The following is a 7,493-nucleotide window of genomic DNA, read 5'->3' as shown; positions in this document are numbered from 1 at the left end:
AGCTTACTGAGGGGCTGGTGAGCTTACTGAGGGGCTGGTGGGTGGGGGTGGGGGGTGGCGGCGCAAAATATTACCCCAGAGGACATTAGGAAGCAGAATTGATTCTTTATGGAAGTCAAACAGGGCAATATTATCTATGTAGTTACAGCAAGTGAGTATCTTGAGTTTCCAGGGGCAGTTGGTGGCTCTGTTTTTTGTTTTTGTTTTGTTTTGTTTTTATAAATGTATCTTTATTGATTTCAGAGAGAGGAAGGGAGAGGGAGAGAGAGATAGAAACATCAATGATGAGAGAGTCATTGATTGGCAGCTCCTGCACACCTCCTACTGGGGATCGAGCCCACAACACGGGCATGTGCCCAGACCGGGAATCGTACCATGATCTTCTGGATCCTAGGTAGATGCTCAACTGCTCAGCCACGCCTGGTCGAGCTGGCTCTGTTTTATTTGGACTGGGTGTTAGGTTTATATGCTCTGATATTAAGGTCAGAAAAACTGGTGAAAGTATCTGGGGCTGGAAGTCCAAGGTGGCATCCAGGTGGCTCTGCTTGGTGTGAGCTGGGATGTGTGAACTGCAGAACCTCACAGATTCAGGGCAAGAGTAGATTCCTGGACCCCATGAGGCAAAGGGCCAATTGCCGGGGCCGGGCCACTCAGCAGGGCTTCCAGAGGTAGTGGCCACTGGTTTTCACTTGATTCCAATCTCCTACTCACAAATTCACAGTAAAATTCAAACTGTTCTGTTTCCATCTGATGTAAAAATTTTCTACCATGCTAAAGAAACCTGGGACCAAGATTTGTCTTATTATTTCCTTATCAAATTCTTTGGACATATATGTTTTAAAACTCATTTCAATCTGTCAGTCCCCTTTTGCTCTTTTTATTACAGAGATTAAAGTTACAGAATTTTTGGTGCAATTTTAAAGACATTGGCTTTATGACAGCTTGGCTATCCTGTGGAATAATTTTATAAACTACTTTTGTTATAGGTGGAGAGAAGTCCTGGTCCCCACGTTGCTCATGGGACTGGGCTTCTTGCAATATCCCAAGAAAAGTAATTTTCTGAGACTCTCACAGGAAGGTGAGATATTATTTCTGTGGAATTACACCCCTGAGTTTCCAAAGCCCCACTTCTCTTTGTCTCCCTAAGGAAGAAGTGTAGCTATGACTTCAATAGGGCTAGAATCAGAGCCAGTCCAGAGTTTCTATTCCATTGTGTATGGGGTCTGCAGGGCCACACGGCCTAGAGGAAACAAGAGCCAAGAGTCACAAGAGAGCAAACTCTTTGGTTTGGGGGATTATTTGTTCCCAAGTGTTCATGAGCTTGTAGTGGCCATGCCCATTCTGGCCAATGACCTCTGTTTCCAGGTTTGACTGACAGGCACCTTCCCTAGTCACCTCAACTTCACTGCGCATGCACCTATCTCCTCTTTGTTGGACCCTTTCCCCTAGTAATTTGTGGGGAATGGGCCAGTGGTTCCCTGGGGAGTGTGAAATTGCAGCTTCCTGGTGAAGCTGCCCACATGACATGCCTATAATGTCTGCCTTCCCCCTTTGCTCCTTTTCTGTTATTAATAACTAGCTAATTACAACAGTATCAATTTGACTTGCGGGGTGGGGTGGGGAGATACCAGACAATGGCACAGAAATGGAGTTTAGCAAAGCTTGTCCACTAGGTGTCGCTCTTGATCCAACTAAACCTGGCTGGTGGTGGTTAAATAAAAGTACATTTATAAAATATTTATTTCCTTGGCTTTGTAAACATGAATAACAGAATGTACCCACCGATGTGTTCTCAAGCCCTTTCCTGGTGATCTCTGTCATAAGAGGCGACCAAACGTCGGTCTGTGGAGGACTAATTCCTATCACAGAGCCACTTTTGTTCGGAGACCTCCACCATGCAGGCAGCCATCTGAGCCCCAGGCTCCTCTCCTCACCGATTGTTTTATATGACACAGGACCCAGCTCCTTTGGGAAGCACACTGGACACTCTGGTGATTCAGCAAATGTTTCCAAAACGCCTCACTTCTGCCCCATGTTTCCTGAAGTGCTGCCTCCCGGTGTTTCCTGCAGCACCTTCAGGGCTCCACCTGTCCACCCACCGGCCCCGCCTGGCAGGGAGAGGGACCCAGCAGGGTGCTCAGGGACCCTCAGCTGGCCCGAGGGAGGCTGCCTCTTCACCCGCGCCACTCGGGGCACTGCGGCCCAAATCCCTGCTAGCAATTTTGAATTTCAGAATATGGAATTATTTGGTACAAGTATTGGTAAATTCTATTCATTTCTCTTTTGCACTGTAAATTTAGAGTTTACAAGAAAGCAATAATCTGATCCAGACAGATTGTCTATGGTTCTAATTAAAAATGGATTTTATAATTATTTAAACATTGTCTTTCTCTAAAATACAGGGAGTTCATCTTCAGGGAAGAAATAGGGCAATAATAACTAATATTTATATAGTACTTTCCAGTTCAGAGGGTTGTCTCAAGCCCATTATCTGGAGTTAACCTCAGCATAACCTTGGGAGATGGATGTTTTTGCCGCCTTGTATCTGACTAGGCCTATAGCTGTAATGCCCAGGCTTGCCAAACGGGAATTTTAATCCAGATTACGTGAAAAGGTATAATATCCATGAAACCAGTAGTACTTATCTAGGGTGTTCATTGGAATCTCCTGGTGAGCTTTTCAGCATAGGTACTCCCAGACCTAAGCTGGACCTCCTCCATCAGAATTCCTGGAGTGATATTGGGTTCATTTAATAAAGAAACATGAAGCAGGTCAGGCAGTGATAGATGTCTTGGGACGAAAGAACACAGCACAGTGAGGTAGGAAAGAGAGACAGGAGGTGATATTTTAGAAAGGGTCAGTGGGTCAGTTGGGGAGAACCAACCTCTCCAGGGAGGGGACATGTGAACTCAGACACTAATGAAGAGGAGCAGTAACCTTTGCAGAGGTAGGTGGGAAGGGTGCTCTAGCAGAGGGAAGAGCAGATGCAAAGGCCCTGAGGCAGGAGTGTGCTTGGTGTGGAGAAAGAGCAGGGAGACCAGTGTGGCTGGAGGGGAGTTGAGGAGGAGAGTCAGCCTGGAGCCAGATGTCAGACCTTCAGCTGGTGTTGCACAATTTTTAAAACAGGTTCTCATTTCTCTTATGTTCTTTTTTTCTTTTCCTTTTATTCTGCCAAGCAATGAAAAGGAAAAACAGGAAAGATAAAAGCACAGCTAAAATACAGGCCTGATTAGCTGCCACCATTGCAATCAGCTTGAAGCTGCAGTTCAGGGCTGTTAGAGACCAAGGAGACTGCAAATGGTTAGCGGTGAATGCGTAGCTGCTAATTTGATAATCACCGTGAACCCGAGGGAAACAGATTTGTTCGCCTCACTGTCTACAATTTACTTTTATTTGTGATTGAATTGTAATTTCCATTTAAAATAATTATAAGGAAACAATACGTTCCTATCAGGCTCACTTAACTACCATCCTAGAGTTTTCAGTTTTGCTTTAACATTAAACCTGGTCATGCTGTCTTTCATTCCTGCCACCAGCGCTTTCCCTTAAGTAGATTCTGTTCTTTCCCTTGTGTGTTTATAACATGGGACCCACTGCACATGCCTGGAGAAATGATGATCGTGTCTGGTTTCTAAGACAGGTGAAATTTACATTTGAAATTTTCTCTCAAGAGAGTTAAATATCTCCCATAATTTTAGGGAAAGAAATCTTTCATGTAGATATAATTTAAAAATATATTTCTGAGAGCAGGGATCGAATGCCACATCCACAAAGTTTAAACCCAGTACTGTCGTGGATCTTAAACAATTAAACAACTAGCCATGATGAATCCATTTACATTAGGTAGCATTAATGGCCATTTCTTTTCCATAAGCTCAGATTTATTATTTTAAATACCACGTGGAAAAATGACATGCTGTGCTATGATTGGCCACTTGCTTACGCCAGCTGGAAAGGCTGGCTGAGAGAGGGCTCCAGATAGGAAAGTAGGGACCGTCGCTGGTCCCAGCAGTCAGAAGCCTGCACTCCGAGCACCTGCAACACGTGGGAGGAATGACTGCAGGAGACATGCACCTGCCAAGACCTCAGGTCGCCTCAGGGAAGCGGCAGGTTGTGAAACTGGAACCAAAATGTGCTCCTCTCTTTGTTAAAACAAAACCCTGCGTCTACCTGTGCATTTAATAATGTCTGGGACGGCATCTTCCCAGCATTGCCCGTGGTGTTCCTTTAAGGGGTGGTTTCTGGGTGATCTCATTTTTATTTTGTTGCTTATCTGTACTTCTTAAGATGAACACACACAATGAAAGACTTGTACAATAAAGTTTATATACTTTTATATTATAAAGAAACCACTAAATGGTATTTTTAAAAAAATGCCATGTGTGTGTTGCATGATATGCAGACCACATCCTGGCTTCCTCTGAGCCTCACGGGTCGCTTTATATCTCACCAATGAATCATTGGCTCCTACTTATTTTACTTCAACTCAAACTTTGCCTTCTACAGTAGAAAACCATAGTTTAATTACTCTGCAGTTTTTTTCACTTTTCATTATAATCACTCCAACTCAGCACCGCAGTGGAAGGGGTGATTTTTCTGTGAGTTGTCTGTGTTTGTAGGTAGGCCTCAGGGAGCCTGGACCACACTGTCTGCTGTATCCCCTTTGTCCACTAGAGGACAACAGATGACAGGGCTCATGGGCCGTTAAGGTTAACTGTGTTGACAGCTTTTTGGGAGACCAGTGAGAAATGGCCCAGGAGTAGCTGGCTGGGTGTCACAGTGACTGTCATTCAGAAAGCCATACGGTTTATTTGCATTGGTGCAAGTTAACACAGAACGTTCCCCTTGCCTCTGAACTATGGGGATGCAGAAAATTAACTCCTGCCTCATTGTTAGGAGGCTCTGAAGATGCCAAGGACTCAGATCTACACACTTAGGAACAGGACTTGCACCAAATAGGGGATCTTTTATAAGACTTGTACACTACGCACTAGGTATTCCTGGAGGTTCTGGTAACTAAATTTGAGGCAGGGGCTGCATAAAGTTGAGATATAAAACATAAATTGTTTTTGCCCTCAAGGTATATAAAATACAAAAGCCAGATAATACAGGTACGAATTCTGTATCAATTAAGGGGGTATAAAAGAGGGATTATTAGTAAAGAAAATAATAGAAAATAAGTTTGACTTTGTGAGAATCTGAAGAAAGTAATGTCTGCAGGTTAGAACTGAGACAGGGGTTGAAAACTGGTGTCTGCCGAATCCAGGCTGCAGAAGTACTTCGTTTGATTAGTAGAATGCTTTAAAAATTTGAATTTATGTAGACGGGTCATGCACCTTCTAGTCTGCTACACTCCCCACCATTCCCTATCATTGTGTGCCCAGCACTTGATGCATTTCTCTTACCTTCCAGGCCCCTGGAGACATTTCGGATGGCAACCCCTGGCTTGGGGGATTTGGGGAAGAGAGGCACAGGAGGCTGGAGGCAGAGTGGCATGGATATTGGGCCAGAGCTGGGAGCAGGAAGGTCACACTGGAGGGCGTGTGGGGCGGGCCGCTGTGTATACACGGGGTTGACTCAGACCAAGGAGCCCTGTTGGAAAACAGGTTACAAGCAGCTGAGGGTGGTGGTGGTGGTGATTGCAGAGTTCTTGAGGCCTGAGACTGCTACAGAGAGCTCGGTGAGTGCTTGAGGATGGGAGAGCAGGGAGCCCTGGGATCAGAGCAGGAGCCAGCCGGGCCCCTGTCCCTGCTGAGCCGGCGGCGCTGCTGCCCCGGGCGCTGGGCCACTGGCTTGCCGGGTGCAGCGGCTTAACCGCGCGCTGTCGTTTCCCCCCAGCGATGGACAGGGGTGGCGCCAGGCAGCCTCGGAGGACTCGCTCGGCGTTAGTTTCCGGTGACTGGAACTCAAAAAATACAAATACAAATGCCAAGACCCTGCTCTTAGTAATTAAACCAGCCGTCGGCCTAGCACCTGTGCTCTTGAGCAGCGCTGCCTGAGTCGCCTTATGGGAGGAAACAGTGGGGGGAGGGACAGGGGCAGAGAGTCGGATAAGGCCAGACCTGGGTTCCCGTTCCAACGTCACGCTTTCCCGAGTGGCCCGAGGACAGCCACTGAGCTTCTGCGAGCTTCTGTTGCATTAGCAAAAGGACGACGCTGGGAGGTGGGCTGGCAGGGATCTTTGGAAAGTAAACGAGGAGTGTGTAGATGGCCGGCACGTCTTCATTCCTAGTTGGTCCTCTGGGGGTCGCTGGGGTCCCGGGGCCCTGTCTGGGAGCCGCTCTCCCGGGGGAAGGGGCCCGGGCAGGGCCGCACCGTCGGAGCGCACCCGCGTGGAAGAGCCGCGGGGAGCCCCGCGCGCCGTGCCGGCCGGTGGGCGCGCCCTGGGCGGGCGGCCTGCGGCGGGCGGTTCCGTGCTCTGCCGTCGGGAGGTCCAGGGAGAGCTGTGCCCAGGACCGGAGGCCGCCGCCAGGGGGCGCGCGCGCCCCGCCGCTGGGGCCCGGTGCTGCAGAGGAACCTGGGGCCGAGGTGCGGCTCTGCCTGCCCCCGGCTGTGGCCTAAGTCGCCTGTTCCTCCCGGAGTCACTTGGCCACCTCCAGCAGTAACCGCGCTTTCCGCACCCCCCGCCCTTGCTAGCGCCTTGCCCCGCCGTCGGTCGTCCTGGGAAGGAAGAGAGCCCAGCGACGAACCCCAGCAGGAGCCTCTGTGAGACCAGTTTCCTCCAGAGAACCTCCCTCAGAAACCTAAACAAACAACGATCTGTTCCACAGCTAACTAGAAAGGCCCTGTCAGACTTTGCCTCAGCCTTAGATGGCATCTGTTTTGGGTAGAACTTTGGGAGGTTTGTAAGGCCGATGTCACTAACTGTGTTTCAGAGGCTCATAGCCCAACAAAGAACAGCTCTTTGGCTGAGTTTTGTCATCTTGAAATGAGGCCTAGAACTATTTATTAACCTCTAAATTAACCTCTGTGGCTGTCTAAAACCCAGCCATAGGCTCCTAAGCACAGAGGCAGCTTAGCGGAGGCAGGCGGGAGCAAGGTGGTGTGGGGAGGAGGTTCAGAAGGGTGGGAATGAGAGAAAAGGCACTGAGATTACTGCCAAGGCAGAGGGAGGAGCACTGGCTGGGGGCTGGGGGCAGGGGAGGGACCGGGTGGGGCAGGTGAGGCAACTGGGTGCCACATTTAAGGAGGGCCCCTTGTCAGGCTCCTGTGCGTGCAGGGCTGGTCCCCGAGAGAGAGTGCCCCCTCACATTTGCACCAAGGGTGCTTGGTTTGCTCATCCCAGCCCAGGCCCTGGACTGAGATGGAAAGACATTCCGGTTTCTCCAAGACAGTTTCAAGTTTTCTTCTTATTTTGGTTATCCAGAGGTTCTGACAAACATCTCAATAGCACAACCTCGGGGCAGAAAGTCTCAGACGATTATAGAGCTTATATTACAGAGAGACCACAGCTTACCAGCTGTAAACACTGGCCATTTAAGGTAAAAAGGAAA

Source organism: Miniopterus natalensis, chromosome 6 (assembly GCF_054644295.1).
Source record: "Miniopterus natalensis isolate mMinNat1 chromosome 6, mMinNat1.hap1, whole genome shotgun sequence".
NCBI lineage: Eukaryota > Metazoa > Chordata > Mammalia > Chiroptera > Miniopteridae > Miniopterus > Miniopterus natalensis.
This window is presented reverse-complemented; position numbering follows the sequence as displayed.